The following is an 18195-nucleotide window of genomic DNA, read 5'->3' on the forward strand; positions in this document are numbered from 1 at the left end:
ATATTGGATGAACAACAAAATCAATTACTCAATGACAGACTGACCAGACTCAAGGGGATTACATCATGTTTACTTATAAAATGGAGCCATATTTATCATTATTTCATGCGACGCAGCAAAACACCTTGCTATGCGTGAAAGGGAAATGGCAGGAATGAGCTATAACTATCACTGCCTAGCGCACAAACTGCTACTTAGCACCAATGCAGGCACCCTTGCACCACGGTGCAACGATGCCTGCATTAAAGGCAAGATTATGTTTTTTGAAGGAAGGAACACCTACCTGCACAAAAACAATAAGTATGCAGCACACTTAGAGAGAGGACAAAACAAGTGGAAATAAAGATATTTCTCCTCGTTATGCCGACTTTGGGAAGGCGTAGCATTCTGATGCATTCCCATGTCTACCACTATTGGTAAATATGGGAATGCTACAGAATACATGAGTGAATGCATGGGAACACCTATGCTCCCCCCTAGGAACACCTCCCTGGGGCAGAGTAAAACAAGGCATCGACTTGTGCTGCCTTGCATTCCTCCACAATTACCAAGCCACGCAGGTGATGTCTCAGTAAATCTAACTATAGGTTTTCCCTCACCCTGTTCCCCCTTGCTTGGCACAAGGACGACACAAAATCCTTGATAAATATGTCTCTTAGTCTCTAAACATGGAAATGATCATTGTGTTTGCAACGTCCTGCCTGTAATACTGCATCACAGTCTACATAGGATGTTTTGTAACATACTTTATGGCCTAGGGAGAAATCAGAACTATTCAGCATGGTAGATGTTAAAGTTAAAATGGCATTATTACTTCACCTATACTAAGAAGACCCGCAACTCTCAACTTACAAAAAAAAGACAATGCCAAATAAAGAATTGTTTTGCATGGATGCAGCTGGGATTACCTCACACGTCTTTATGTCCTACTTTCTAGCCCATTGCCTGTGGCTAGCAAACCTCAAACTACTCTCCAACCATCAGATGAGATGCAATTGACCTGAAGGCAGAACAGGACACAACTAAAGTCCAGCATCATTAAACTATTTTGTAAACTTGAACCAATTTTCCATATATTGTGGATGAGCATTAATGGTTGACTTCTTTTACAACATCATGGGGTTTGGGGGGCTGATGTTGCATACAAATTCTGAAGCCATAACCTTACTTTTATGCAATAAAATACATTCTTGTCCAATATTCCTATGACCTGCTGTGGCTGGCCAAAAGTCAATGACATGCCCTACAAGTAGTCCACTTTGACATACATCCTCCCTAACTTACAAGCCTTTCCCGCAATAAATCTGAACACAAAGGACATGGATCACAAAGGTTTAGTATCCAGTTAGTATTACTTTTTTAACGCTAAACCGAGAATAAAACTTTTTGGGGAATAATAAACTAATGCATATTTGTCTTTGCATTGGCTTGTATGGAAGTAACACAGAGCAGGCTAAAATGCTGCTTCGTAGTACTTTTTGTCAAGGGGCGTTACATGGGGGGTACATGAGCATTCTCATTCAACCACTCATGCTTTTGATACTAAACCCTATCCACTAAAATTAATGGAAAGGGTTTAGCACCAAAATGTAACGCTGCTGAAAAGCATGCGTTAAAAGGAGAAATTGTTCCATTTAGCCTTGCATTTCTGACTTTGTATGTGTGCTGCACTGTACAGCACACATACAAAGTAGGAAACGGTTTTAAACATGTCTAGCCATAGAATTTTGCACAGGAAAGGTACCCTTCCTGCACAAAAGCTATGGTCAACTCGTGCACGCACCCTAGTACTATGGCGCTATGGTGTGTGCCTGGTGCACAGCAGCACAAATTAGGGCCGGCGTAGGGAGAGTGGAGGAGAGTGTCATATCTCTGTGAATATGGTGCTCTCCTGTTCTCTCCCTGGCACGCAAAACGGTGCTGCCTCTTTGGGTGACACCATTGTGAATCTGGGCCAAAATATCGCTTTCTACTGAAACACACGGGAAGGTAGACTTAGAGGATCAGTGAACTTCAATTTACTTTGATGATGTTCATTGACGTGCATTAAATCTGCAGGCAGCGGCACATAATGCTTAGAAATTATTAGACGTTTTAAAATAATAAACTATTGTGAAAAATATTTCCAGAAATATCTTAACTGCAAAAGTATTTGATATCCATTGTGCCCCTTGAGTACGCTATGCAACTGTACCAGTGCACCTGTTATGTGTGAGAATACACCAGATACGGATTTACATTAGAAAATTATGATAAATGGACACCCAAATAATAGTAAACCACACCTAAATAGAAGTTAAGGGTATTACACAATTTACATGTCTGTATCTTATTATTTTTCTCACTCTGACACTACAAACATGACTGCTTTGAAAATATCACATTAAAGTTGGATCTCAGCAATAAACTATGGGACAGATTTGCCAACATTGTGCCCTGTGATTGCACATCAAAAGTGACAAAAACTAGTACAATTAAAAAAATATATACATTTACTTTCCAGCGCAAAACTAGTTTTGCACTGGAAATTACCTAAAAGTTACGCAAAGTAACGCAGAGGGCTGCTTTGCGTTACATAGCATCATGGGGTGATAACATGGGCATTCCCACCCAACCACCCATGCTTTTTGATTCGAAACGCTATCTGCCAAAAATGTGAGACATTGTTTTGTGTTAAAACTTAATGTCACTTGAAATCAGGTGTTAAATTGAGAAATATTTTACTTTCTCCTTTCTTTTCCGACTTTGAATACCTGTAAATTAACTTAACAAATATTTGAAAAAATATATCAGTAGTTAAGAAACCAAAACTGATGCACATTTCTGTAATTCTGAAGTGTGAGGGAAACAAAGATTGTAAAATGGTCAAAACTAATCAAGACACAGTACTTAGAAATGTGGAATATTTGCAAAAACTTGATTTTCAAACTTTATTGGGTGAGCACTGTACAGTTGTGTCAGCAAATCTGGATGCCAATTATATGGCAGTGTGCTGCACACCATGTTTTAGTATATGCAAGTGTATTCAAAAATACGCTACTGGATACAAGCCATATATTTACCACTGTCCTGCTGAATGGGTGTGGCTCATCTACCATGCTTGTTCTTTATGAACCACTTTGGATTTTTCACATTCCCTATGACTTCAATGATGTAAGACTGATGGAAGCTTTCCCACTCTAAAAATTGTTCCAGCACCACTGAAGCCAAAAAAGGGAACCAGAAGAGATCACTGTTAAAATAATAAGCTATGATTGCTTCATTTTGTGGTGCTATAGAAGAGACTGCCTAAGTATTTTAGTATTATTCAGTGATACAAAAATCTCTACTTTTCAAAAACGATATGTTTGAGCTACTCGACTGAAAAAAAGGGTTTTTCATACAAGCAAGGACAATAAACAAAGTGCTCTAAAGAAATAACTAAACACCCAAATAAAAACTGCCTTATTTCAACAAAGGGACTTAAGTTTAATATTTTGTGACATGCAAAACAAGTAATGAAACTAACTAAAATGTGTGCTTGTTGGTCATTGAGGTGAAGAAAACTCACTGCGGTGGGATTCGGTGATAAACTGCTGAAGGCAGCAAAACTATTCAACAATATCAACAGGGTTTGTGCACCATCATTTATAGCACATATGGCCTTGTTCCAGAAACCAACTCGCACTTCTGACCACTGCACTTACTATCAAATGTTTATGTCTCAGTAAAAATTCGGAGATGGAAGACGACCTGATGAAGGGTAAGAAAGAATTGGGGCGCCACCTAAAGACAGTTCACAATGGTTTGTGAAACAGTAGGTGTGTCTTAATCTGCCAGTAATCCTAACTTTCAGGAGTATTACACCAGTAAATCGCATGAACCGCTTTGTGAATTGAGCCCAACAGGATTTCAGTATTTTAGAGGGACAGAAAAAATAGCAATTGGTAGAACAAAAGATACAACTCCATCACATGCTTTTAAAACAACTGAGGCCACAATTTCTTTATTTGACTCCACTCGAAAAGAGTATCCCCTAAATGAAAATCTATTGATATTGAAGCAAATGGCGGCAGACAATTGTGTGGGTTTTATTTTATGCCTGAGACTCTGGGTTAATTAAATATTAATTTACATGAATTCTGACACAATGAGGCAGAATTACAGGTCTGGGGTTCTACTTTAGGTTGTGATGTGAATGCCTTTGATAGTTGTATCCATCAACTCACTTTCAAGCTGTCAATTAAAAAATAATTTAGATTATTTTAAAGACTGGGTAAAGCAAAAGTATCTGGAAAGCATTGATATGGATGAGTAAGTGAGACACCAAATTGAAAAGTGTATTCATTTATCTTTTGCTTTTCAGTGGGTTCTCTCCAAAATATTTTAAAATTTAGAATGGCTGTCCTGCATTTCATCAGCAGTATCTGGCACTCCTTATAATTCTGCAGGTTTTTGTGTATCCTCCATTTAGATCCCTTACTTTGTGTGTTGGGTTTCATTTCTTTGAAATTGAGCCTAAACTAAGGTACATTTTGTGTCTTAAATCTAGATGGTTCTCTAGGGGGTAAATCCAATATGATTGACAATGTGCAATGATTGAAGAAAGCATTTGCACCCTGACCGATATGCATACTAGTGGTGGATTGAGCCCATCATACTTCATGGGTGTGGTACACAGCACCTGCTGCACTATTGATAGCTATGCCTTTGATATTGACAGGTGAAATAAATTACTCGGAGCGATATCAGGAGACAAAGCAGATATGTAAATATAATAGGTGAGAAAATACATTGGAATCGCTTGACAACTGGATGGCCCATATTTAAGAATCCTTTGTGGTGTCCCTGCATCATCTAAGGTGACGCAAGGACCATGCAAAGTCTTCAGTAATATTTAGAAAGCCATGCAAGGCCTAATTTGAATTGTCTTCTGTGGCTTTGTGAAGAAATGTAATGCAAGACCGCTGCTTGTGCTGCGTTGCATCACATTTCAACTTGGGAGAAATTCCATGGATGGAGTATAGAGGTTCCCATGCATCGTCCCATGGATTTTGGCACATTCCCAGATTTAGAAAAAATGTGTCAATGTGTCAAAATGCTACAGAATCCCAAGTGAGGCATTACAGGAAGAAATATCTTATTTTCTCCTTGCTATTTCTTCTTTCCGCATGTGCTAAATTCTGCAACACACATAGAAAAAGTAAAAATGCCTCTATGAATTGCTTTTTGTGCAGGAAGGGTACCTGACAAAAACAATTCCTGGCCATAACACAGGCACCCTTGCACTATGCTGAATGGGTGCCTGCATTGGATCTAGGCAGTACACCGCAGTGGAAAGAGAGAAGAGAAATGCTACATCTCTTTGTAAATAATAGAACATGCCTTCTCTTTTCCCTTCATGCAGTGTTGAGCAGCAGAGCAACTTTGCTTGCTGCCCATCGTGGAAGTTTAGTAAATGTATCCCTTTTTTTTCTAACAGTTAGATTAATGTTAATATTTCAAAATGAGGAAAACATGAATAATGATTGTATCAAAAACATGATACTATGGTGTCTGGCAATATGTTATACATTTTACATTCAGTGGAATGCAAATACTTTTCTTTTTACACCAGAACACTCTTAAGAAAGGGATTTAAAGTCCATGTCCCAAAGCTCTGCAGGAGACCGTAGACCTGAGGAAAAAGTTGAGCCCTCTAATCGTATATGAAATTTAATTATTAGTGGCATAAAAATATGATTATCAGTCATTGTAGCTATGATATCCAGAAGGGTTTAAATTGTACAGTTGTTTGGCCTGAGGGATTTTTATATATAAACCAAACAGTTATGTTCTTTAGTGAGAGATCAATTCTCACAAATAAACATTTCCAAGTCAAAGCTGGAGATAAGGTATTCCACAGTGTAACTTCAAGTGCATTTTTGAAGAGCATATCCATTCCTACATCTCTCACTTGGGCCTGCTGCGAAATAAAGGGCAATACGCTGAATCAAGACCACACATAAGTATGTCAGTTTTTTCTAAATTAATAGCATTGAATATCTCCTGGTCGTTTAATAGACTACACTACCCTGATTGTGTAATGCTAAATTATGTAAATAAGACTTAACCGGATGAAGGCGGGGTTATTAAGGATGGGTACTCAGAATCTGAGTGACTATAAGCCTCATTGTACAGTTTGAAATAACATTTAACAAAGCTGAGGGTTCAGTATGGACATTCAGCTCTGGTTTATCGCATTTCCTGCAAATAAGTCACCATTCGTGGTACCACTAGAAAGCTAATTACTGCTATGATCTGTACCTCAGGCTATAAATGTTATAGCAGGCTTCCAGCTACTATTAAATTCCCTGTTAAATAAACCTGTTGTATTTGTAAGCAGATAATTATGGGGAACTCAGCGCTCACAAAGGCAGTTTACAACACTATTTTGGGTAGTTTTCCAGATAGGAAACAAACAACTTTTAACACAGATGCCAGGATCAGAGTCAGATGTGAAGAACCAGTTAGTCCAGTTTTATCTTCATTTGTAGGCACTGCTACAAGTAATCCTCAAGAAAGACAGCATGTATTTTACGTGTTCAGCCAGGCAAATGAATGAGGAATTTTTGTGGTCTTTAAAATGGATCTTAAAGTGGTCACTGATCATTGACTTGCAGTTATTATTATTATAATGACTGTTATTATTATTATTATTATTAGTAGTAGTAGTAGTAGTAGTAGTAGTAGTATTTTGATATGTGTGCACATTAGTCACTTTAACACATTTTGATGATTGCACTCAAAATACATAGTGTATAAAGTCTCATCTGCTACTCTACTCATAACGCTAATAGGGTTAAAGGCACTGTTCTTGTTCTCAAGGAATTAGGCTGGAATGGCATCCACTTTGCACAATATCTCACAGGAATGTTTCCATGTGCCACGTCAATATGCCTTTACAGAAATTGAAGATGCCATTCAAATAGGGGAATTAAATGACCCCATTGACTTTATTACACACTCTATAAGTGATGGCTTCATCAATATGATTGATAAGATCATCTATTTCTTGGTCATCCTTCTTTTGTGTATGATACAGGGAATGTTGTGTGTTGTCACATTTATTGATTTTGGGAGTTTAGACCAAACCTTAGTATAAATACCTTCAAACAGATCTTGTGAGATTATTTTTTATATTGGGCTCTTGAACATATGAACATCTTTAAGTTCATATCTTATGTTAAGGATATTATTATCAGCAGGGCCGGACTGATGACTGGGCGTTTTGGAATTCTGCCGAGCTGGGGGCTGATTTCACTGAGGTGGGGCTGATTTAGTTCACGGAGACCTGATTGTACTTCGAAATAATTAAAGCAAAACAAATTTCGTTCAGCACACGCAGGTCCCCATCAACGAAACCAGCCCCAAGCTCAGCAACATTCCAAAACGCCCAGAAGCCAGTCCGGCCCTGATTATCAGGAGCTACCAGTATGCTGGAGGAGCGGGGTGGGAAGGGATGGGGCACTAGAGGTTAAGGGGGGTTAAAAAGAAATTGCTGCTTCCACCCGTGTTACTTTATTCCTCACCTCTTCACCTCTTCAGGAAGGCACAGACTCCCGGAATAACCTGCGGCTAATCCTGAAGCTGCTCTTGTGCATGAGAGGAGATTCAGGATTGGACACAGTGCACTCGATTTACACTCCAGGACAGAGTGCGAGTCTGCATCTGCTTTGTCCAACCCAGCTGCATTGCTGGGTTGGAGAGAGCTGCACTGCACATGATGGTTTGGCCAGCCTGAGACCTCCGGCCAAACCATCATGCGCAGTGATGGGAGTGTACTACTCCCCTCAGTGCCTGTCACCACCAGGTCCCAGCCCCAAGATCGGCAGGAAATGTAGAATAAAAGGAGTGTATTTTGCCACTGATTATTATTTTCTGTGTTACATTACCTATGTTTTTTCCTTAGTTAATCTGGTGACTTTTTATCATGATAAAAAAACAGAGAAAGGCTGCAAAGATGACCTGCTTGAGCACTGCATCTGTTCACTGAAGTGCAGTGACAGAGGTACTTATTTACAAAAAATTGGCGCAGAGCAGTTGCGCAAGTCATTTTTTTGCACTACCCTAAGCCAATTTGAAAGGACAGAAATGAAACTCATTTACAAGGCCCCTGTGCTGCTGGAATGTCACTTTTAGTGCTGGTCCAGCAGCACACACTGCAGGGCCATATCAACAAGGCCACTCAAAGCCACCCTGTGTGGCTTTCCATGGCCTTGTAGATATGGAATTAGGCAATGCAGCTCAAGTCACTGCAACGCCTCACCCTGAGAAAGGTAGGCGTGTCATGGGTGTTGTGGTGGGTGCTCTCAAAAAACATCCATGGTGTTTGACACATTGCAGGATTTATGAGATTTTATAAACCTGGAATGCATCAAAAGCCGACACCTCCCCATGGGTGGCATAGGGGAGGCGCAACAAGGAGAAATAGGATTATTTCATCTAATTTATTCCTATGTGTGCTACACTTTGCAGCATACATAAAAAGAAAAAATTGCCTCCACTGATTGAATAAATCAAAGACACCATGGAGCAAGGGTGCCTGCCTTGGCGCATGGCAACCATTTGTGTAGCAGTGCAGGGGAAAAGGATAAGAATTCACTGTGTCTGATAGATACAGCACATTCTTACCCTTTTCTATCAACGTAGGGCTGTGCAGCAGAAGGGCTTGCAGCCTTGCCCCAAGGGCAGGCACCATTGTAGCAGGTTGCAATGGTGTCTGTGTTGTTCATATGATTGTTTTACGCAGGAAGGGGCAATTTCCCGCACAAAAACAATCACCAGAGACATTTTCCTCACCCTATGTGTGCTGGAGAATGCAGCACACATGGAAAGAAGAAAAAATTAGGAGAAAAGTTAAAAGAAATTCCTCATTAAACCTGCCCTTGGGAGGCATACAATTTTGGCTCTGACATTGAGAAAGTACATACTGAATAGTTTGCAAAAATGAGTTCCTTACAAGACCAATGTAAATGCAAGGTTAAGTAAAGGTGCACATTATTTATGCCCTAACTTGTCCTTTTTGTTAAATATCCCTTAGTTACCTAACTGTCTGCAACAGAAAATTGTCATAGATGTGTCGTAGATCCCTATTTGTCCACAAATGTGTTTCATAATATACATTAATAATGTTTAAGTTAGAGTGGCCAGGAAGCGAGGTATTTGTAATTATTGTTGGTGACTGAGAACGTCCAACTGTCTTGCTAACCTTTTATAGGGATATGGATGATTTAGCTTTCGATATGTTCATATGCAGTTGGTATGGCTGGAGAAAGGTGAAGCAGTAAAACAGAAACCCCTAAATAGGTTAAATCAAAATGTAATATTAAGAAAGAAAACTATTCAAAAGCATTGAGAAATATCTTGCAGAACCCCTAATAAATTAGTTAAAAAGGATATGTTTATAGTGTTGCATTTATATATTAGTGCATTACATGTATCTTTTGTTAAATTTCCAATGAAGGGCAAATTTCACTACATTAAAAAAGTAATCTAATAGTAAGCACTGCCCCAATATAATTCTGAGGACAATGCATACTGCATCATCTGAGACACCAGCTATCACAGTGAACATTACAAAAACATGACCTGAACGTCTACATCAAAGAAGAAACACCCTACAGCTAATTTACACAACTGTTACCAAAGAACATATAAATGACCACGTATGTGGATATATCCTATCAACAATTGGCATACAATTTAAAATAGCTTGAAATATGACTGAGCCTTAAAGTACCTAGGGACAGAATTATCAAATTTTCATGCAACCAATGCAGCAGCCAACAATGCTGTGCTGCGAGAGAAGGAGAGAGCAGGACAGCGTCATATCTACAGAGATACAGCATTCTCCTTCCCTCTACCAAGCGCCGGTGCAGATTTTTCCTGCTGAGCTCCAGGCAACAACTTTGTGCCATAGTGCAAGGGTGCCTAATTGAGTCTAGCATAGGCTTTGTGCTAGAAAAGTACCCTTAAAGTACAAAATACTATGCCTAGACAACTTATAACACTTTTCCTACCTTCTAAATATGCTGTTCAGTGCAGCATATGTGCAAAGTTGGAAAAGAAAGTAGAAATGAAAACATTTCTCCATTTACCACCTGATTTCAAAATGAGTTATGTTTAGTGCAAAACCCTGTCTCACATTGTTGGTAGATTGGGTTTTGCATCAAAAACGATGGGTGATTGAATGGGAAGGCCAATCACCACCTATGGAACGCCCCTGTGGCACTAATTAACACAAACCAGTTCTTCTGACAGCTTTGTATTACTTTTACGCATCTTTTACGTTTATGTCACTTTTATGATGCAAACTCAGCAAAATATGCCAGGAAATCTGCCCCTTAGAGTACGAAATATTGCTGACCATGTTTCTATGAACAGAAGTCTATATGTATTGCTGTCAATACAATCTCCTATGGTGTATTTATATCAGTACAACAGGATATACATAGTTTATGTTTTGTTCTTGCACTTATGCACCGAAAGCAAAAAATAGCAGTGCACCCATGCAATTTCGCTTTACAACAAAAAAGCTCAATACTTGACTCTTGTATTGTCGTTTTGAACAAAGAGAGCAGTATGTCTACAACTTGCAATGCAAACTAAGCAAATATTTGATTACATCCTAAGAATTATGTTTCCATACGCTATGACACTACTAAATTTGATTATCTGCAGATCTTTTGTTTCTACATCTAGCTTAATGCACATCAATTTTCCCAACGTACATTATTACATTACTAAACAAAATGACATCACTTCATCATTTCCTATACTTTAAACATATTTATGTATATTTTTCCTCAGATTTTAATCTCATATTACAAGATTTGTCTTCTCACCGAAATATCAATATATACCAAACAAATAATAGGACAAATGCGTGTTGTACTTAGTAAAATCGAACGAAACGATGCTTTAAATGCAAATGAGAAATATCCAGTGCACATTACTGGCTCATCAAAATTCCCAGGCCATTAAATATTTGAACTTTGGAACTACATGAAATGATATCAAATTTGAGAAGTGGCATTATTTGGCATGGGGTGCTCTGAATGAGCACAACACCCTGTCATTTTTACTCGTATTGCTTGGTAAAACACAAGATTCAGATTTGCAGTTGCTATCAACTTAACATTTGTATGCAATGCTGTCAGGTTTGGAATGTTAACCTCTTCCATGCTCATGACGGCTCCCGACCGTCATGAGTCACTGTTGGCGTGTGCTGATGACGGCCGGGAGCCATCATGACCACGCCCGCAATTTGAATCCTCAGCACTGCAGCAGGATTCGGGCGACAGCGATGAGGTTAAATAATGTGACATTAGCCATCATGCATAGGCCAATATGCATAATGGCCGTGGTTTTGAAAAGAATAACACAAAAAATGACTTTGTATTAACATAAGTGTGTGCATATCTATCTATATATACATATGATATCGGTTATGTCTTTGGCAAATAAGGTTAACTACGTTTTTTTTCATTGAGCAGAATGTGTTTCTAAATATAAAGAGGGAGATATGTGAACTAGATACCATAACAACGTTATGAGGGGCCACTGTGTTTCATGATCCTGAGAGTAAACACATTTTTTTACTAAATTAAGTGACAGACAATTCTGTGCCTCTAACATCTGGTGTTTATTAATAACTCTTGCATTTTGGATTTCTGCATCACTTTAGCAAAAGGGGAAAGTGCAGTCGGTTGCATATATTTTTTCACCTACTGTACAGCACTCGCACATTTAAAATGTACTACTGTAACTATTGTAATGCTGTTCGTCAATCTAATTTCAAAAGCTCTAAAAATTAATTTCATAGGACTTATTTTAATATTCAGTCTGTTATGATTCATAACTTCTTATGAAGGTCAATGGTTATATGACACATACAGAAGCTTCTGCAACATGAATTTCAATTCCAAAACTAAATAGTTGTTTCAAAATCAGAAATCGATTTAGGTTTCAAATCCCTTTACACGTTCAATGACCTTGTGGCTATACTGAATTTGTCTTACAGCAGAAGTGCACAGACTGAAATACAAATTCATTATTTCATACTTTTCATTTCCTTGACAGAAATAATATCATGGTAAGCAATGGGAGTTGTGTGTTGAGCATCTGTCTGAACCCCATGTATCAATACAATCATTTTAGATGTATGTGCCATTGTGGGAAGTTTATGTAGAGTGGCAAAGGCAGGAATGCAGGATTGGTTTTAGCCCCAACGTTGATGAGCCCATTCTATTAACTCTGATTTATAAATAAACGAATTTAATGGCTGCGTATGTGTGCATGTGCAGTTCACTACCAGTAATTCCAAGTGATGGCTTTGATAGGTCTAAATCCAAATGAATGGATCCAAGTTTCAAAGCATTCCACAATAAATATATGCATAAAGATACAGTTATAGATATCCATCACTGTTGTCTCTTATATTGTATTTTTCCGTGCAGGTTTCTTTTTACAGACAAACAGATATCTATTTATTCAAGTTTTATGACTCATAACCCCCAACAAAGATCACAATATAATGTAGCTGTATTGAGCTTGAAGTGTTTTTTTTATATTGCTTGTCACTTGTCCCACAATTAACCTAAATCTTGAAAACTCAAACATTCTTCAGAATATCTAGATATATTACTTTCCTGTACTTAGAATACATAAGGCAACATGCAACCAAAGCTGGCTTTAGCGTTGGTGGCACCCAGTGCGACAGTGTTTGTTGGCGCCCCCCAATGACTACTTCCACCATGGATTCCCTCACTACCACCTTTAAACAATGCCCCTCAAGTCTCCATAACCACACTCTCTCACTCTCAGGTGCAATTAATTAATTTTCAAGTGCCACCACCACTCATACCAGTGTAGTGTGTCAGAGCACTTTACATCACACACTACACAGAGACAATAAATCATAGGTGTGTAAATCAATGTATAGAAAAAGTTGCATAAGACCGAAGTCTACGAACTGTAGGATTCACATGTCATCCATGCTGGTAGCAGCATAGTTTAATAGTGCTTGGACTGGAGAAGCACAAACTCGGAATGTAAAACGTAACACCATGGTTGGAGGTTCTCTTTAATAATCAGAATTGATTTCTATCCAAATGAATCCTTTTCCCAACATTAGGATAAAGAAAGACTGGGGGAAAATCATAACCCTCTAATCTATACCTTGCAGTTTGCATGCAGCTCTTTGGTGACAGATAATCGAACAATGTTCTATGTTAGGATGTAAATGTATAAACTGCAGGTTAAAAAGGATCTCTCAGACAAATGCTGTAACCTACTGACCTATTTACATTATATGCAAATTGTGATCTGAATGGTACACGTTCTTTGCAACAGGCATATTAACTATCTGCACTACCTTACCTTGAGTCAAAACTTCCACTAGACAAAACTCTTATCTGTCTCTAGGAAGAACATTAATCACCTGAGCTATCCTGACATTTTTATTGCTGTCTGAAAATTGTTGGAGGTCAAGAACCCGGCAACAGTTCCTTTTAAAATCATAACTTGCAAACATGATGACCCCACCTGAAATCAGCGTGCAGTGCGGTCGCACCGATCGCATTGCCTTAGAGCTGGCCCTGCGTACAACTATCTCTGACCTCAGATGAGTGCAGGAAATAGAAAGGAGTTTTAGTTCTAATTTTGAGTATCCAAGGTCATGTCTCTAAAGCTGTGAGATAAATGTGGGTTACTGACTCACAGGGTTCTTTTGATGATCTTAAGCCTCAACAAGCAATGTTTACTTAATGATTATGGCTCCCAGTTTTCCCTTTTTACTTATTTTACAATTAAATACAGACAGGAAAGCATTTATCTTCCAGTCTATATATATTTTTAAATACAGAAAAAATACGGGAAAAGGCCTTCTTTGGAGGATTTTTTCTACTGTCATTATTGAGTGCCAGGAGAGCTAAAAAGTTTAATGAATTGCAGATATACAGCTATTTATGCTATTCTACAATGCAAATGTTTTCAGATAAGGCTATTGCCCTGTATACTGCTGAAATCTTTTTCACATTCGAATGTGAATATATTTTTGTCAGTTAAATAAACGTGGAAAAATGCCCATTGCCGCTTTATTTATATAGAAAACACAAAATAAAAGTGGACGAATAAAGAAAAAGTGAGCAAAAAATAAATATGAATAAATAGAGATGAAAATGTTTAAAAATTAATATAATAAAACCCGGCGTTCTATGGTTTTAATGAACTTTCTTATAATGTATGATTCCATTCCTTAAAGAAAATAATGTGTTATAATTATATTACATTAATCTGAAATTTCTTTAAGATACATTTTCTCAATTTTAGCAGACAGTCAATGTGTTACTACCCCTTTCCAAATGTTGTGCATGTCTACTTAACCTGAATCCTGTTTCTAATCAAGACTCTTTCATGATGCTAATCTTAACCTGTTATTATACATACTATTGAGTTGTTGTCCTAAATCTGTGTGCTATAAGCTTGAGCAACATCAAGATGGCTGTCTGTGTAGGTAAAACATATTTCTTATTTTTTTGTATCACTTTCTCTCAGTTTTGTTGGTATCGATTAAAAATGAAGAAACATAAGAAACTGAAATCAGAGTGGTTGGGAGCAGAATGTATATCATTATTCATCTAAACATGCAGACGAGATGACAGTGCAATAAACTATTGTGTCAAAAATAACAAAGTGACGTGTACATTGTAAAATGCATTGTTTACTTCTACTTAGACTCTATGCAAAACCATTTTAACTCGGTTTTGCGCGACGTATACGACACACACTGCACAGATAATAGCACATTGTTTGCTAGCACTGGTGATTGACAACTGCTTTATTAGTCCAACATATTTGGACTCCAAATTGAGTGCATACACCTTGGACAAATTACATTTATATTCTGATTAAACCCTTTCATATTCAGTATAATATGTTTCTTTTGCTGCTTGGGTGAACTTGTCTCGGAGTACGGTGTATGCAATTATGCAGAATTGATCAAAACCTAACACACTCTCGAAAACCTATTCACAATTTGAAGAGTAATTATAAGGTACGTTAATTTATTTATATTAATGCTTTCCTCTATGTTCCAGTGGACACTTTTTGCAAAAGCACGTTTCTCCTTTAACCCTTTTTCAAAGCAAGAGTAGAGCTCGGTGATAGCATCTTTAAGTTGGCTTCAGCCTGCCTGATTTTGTTTGCAGTCAGAAAGTCCAGAAACAAGTGCTCCATTATTTCTATGGTCTCTGAATAACAGGCCATGCTCTTCGGGTACTAGTTCTCGTCTCAGACACTTGCCTTGAAAAAGCACAAGGGTGACGGGTAGCTGAGTGAGACACTTGCAGACTGGAATATAGACCAAAGTAAGAATCTAAACAAATTATTGTGTAAGTTAATTACTTGCGATTGTGATTGGATTTTCAGGAGACTGCTTGGTTTCATTCAGTTCTCCATAATGGCGCTTGAGTATTGTGCGCCTTAATGCATACACTAATCACATATAGCTCCCACTGTGTATGTGTATTCACAGTCATTCTCATCTTACTGCATTATGTGGGGATTCTTTTCTGGACAGATTTTTCATAAATACATGAATGTTTTCAGGTGTCAGTTTTGACACACAATTTGGCAAATGGACAAACAAAAACTTCACAGTCTTAGTATTCATTCTTCCATTTTGTTTACACATCACGATTTCAGCCATCTTGCCAAGTCAGAGGCAAATTTGAATTCTGATTTCACATCGATGTGATGTAAGGTTTATCTTATACTTTGAAGCTAAAATGTTCCATCTTCCTTCTGTCTGGTTTTTTCATTTGCTTTTTCAAATTACCTCTTGAGATAAACTTCACCTTCAAGTGCATTAACAATTTTTATATACGTGCACCATTGGCTGAAGTCCATCTTATCAAAGTTATCTTAAGTGTAAATGTGTGAAAACTATGGAAATGTATTTTGAGAGACAATTAGTGCCCAAAAAGGAGAAACACTTTTTTCTCTATTCTCTTTGTTTCATCTGCAAATTTGGATGTGATGAGGAAGGGTCACCAATGGAGGAACAGTGATGTAGATTTGGTAGTCTGTTTGAGATCACAATATAGAATCTTATCTAAATATTATCTGTGCGGCGCTATTTGTGCAAAGTATAAAACTCGTCACTGTGTCTAAGCCGCAGCCCATCGGTAGATGGAGCCTAAGTGTTAGTACTAGATAATGGGAAGGGCATTTGTCAGTACCTGGCATAATTTGATTGATAAAAACGCTTCTGAAAATACATGATATGGTATCTTAACCCTAGGGGAATTGATGCTGCAATAGTATAACATTGTACTTTTAGAGTGAACTAATAGCCTGTTTTGCAGGTAAGGGGCATTCACCAAGGACTGCATTTCAAATGTTAAACTCTCAACGAGTAAGATGCTACAATAGTTGCACTCTGACAGAAATGTGCTTTTCTTTTATATCTTTCGCAGACTTCGTCTGTTCGGAGTTTTAGGCACATTTTAAGGCACTGTGTGACAGTCAATAAGGTGAATGGGATTGGTGAAAGAGTTTGAACATGGTAAGGAAATCAAAAATACATAAACCTTGCCCATATTTGAACACTCAATCATATAGCTGAACATCCACCAAAGACATTCAAGGGATACTCCCAGGTTTTGTGTGCTCTCCATTCTCCAGAAAATGTGTGCACTGATTACCTTATTCATCATGTTATGTGTATTCTCCTATACCACATTCTAGAAGCTGTGTAATGGAGTTTTTAGGGGGCTTGGCAAATCATCTGTTTCCCACCCCACAGAGAATTTTGACGTACCAGGCATACAATCACCTAATTGCAGGATCTGCATGGTGTAAGAATTAATTGGCTGACCTCTGAAGGAGCACCCCGCTCACATCTAATGGAATGTCTGGGACATTAAAACACACTTGAAGTTTTAGCAGTTTTGTGCTGTGTTTCATGACTCCTGCAGCCTGATTCATGTAGGCAATAGCGCTCGCAAAAGGGCCAGATTCTGAGAATCTGGCCCTTTGCGAGTGCGATTTTTGCATTTGGTATTCATGATACCAAATGCAAAAATCGCTATTTAAGAAGTCGCAAATATGCGAGGAATAGCATTTAAGGAATCTCTATTAGAGATTCCTCAAATGCTATTCATGACACATCCTGAAATTGCGATTTAGCACTTTTGGGGCCGCTATTTACCGAGAGGTCAGACCTGTCGGTAAATAGCAGAAACTCAGAAAAATGCTTTTAAAAGCATTTTTCTAAGTTGCATGTTGCACACACACATGTCCTTTGGACATGTGTGTGCGTAACACCTGTCCAAATGTGCATTTTAGGGGTGCTACAGGGCGTCCTTTGGACACCCCTGGCACCCTTTCAGTCGCTATCTCATTTGCGAGTAGCAAATTGCTACTCGCAAATAAGGGATACTCCCCATTCATTCCTATGGGCCTCTTGGCCCATAGGAATGAATGGGGAGTATTTGCGAGTAGCAAATTGCTACTCGCAAATAAAGAACATGTAGGAATCGCTATTTTATTAGCAATTCCTACATGAATGCCGTTTTGCGTGTCCTCAATAGCGAGTCGCTATGATTCGCTATTAGGGACACGCAAAACGGATTGTACATGAATCAGGCTGATAGTTTACTGAAATTTGCGTCACTCAGAGATCCAGGAAATCTTACGGGAGTGGCAACATTGGAATGCTTTTTGTTATGAAGCCTGGGGATGTTTGTATGTGCTACTATTTGAAACTATTTGGTCCTCAATATTTATTGTTGCTTTGTAGTGTTTATTTTACTTCCTTACATTAGGTATTGCTCCTTAGTGTCCTTATGCCTGCTTGTATAGGCAGACCCCCCAGGATTTCGCGATTTGCAAAAAAATCGCAAAATCAGCAGTTTTGTGACAATGCCGCGATTTTTACAAAACTGCCTGCAAAATTTGCTTCTTGTACTCGCAATTATTACATTTCAGCCCAACATGGCCGAATTTTGCACTTCCCCGGTCACTATTTTTCTCTTTACACCACACTCTCCTGTTAAATTCCTTGCAGTTAGAGATCCTAAGGCCGAGCATGCACTGCCCTCCCCCCACCCACCCCCTTTCCTTGTCTATAGTCCCCCTTTCACTCCTCCACTTGCATTTATTTCGCGTATT

Source organism: Lissotriton vulgaris, chromosome 8 (assembly GCF_964263255.1).
Source record: "Lissotriton vulgaris chromosome 8, aLisVul1.2, whole genome shotgun sequence".
NCBI lineage: Eukaryota > Metazoa > Chordata > Amphibia > Caudata > Salamandridae > Lissotriton > Lissotriton vulgaris.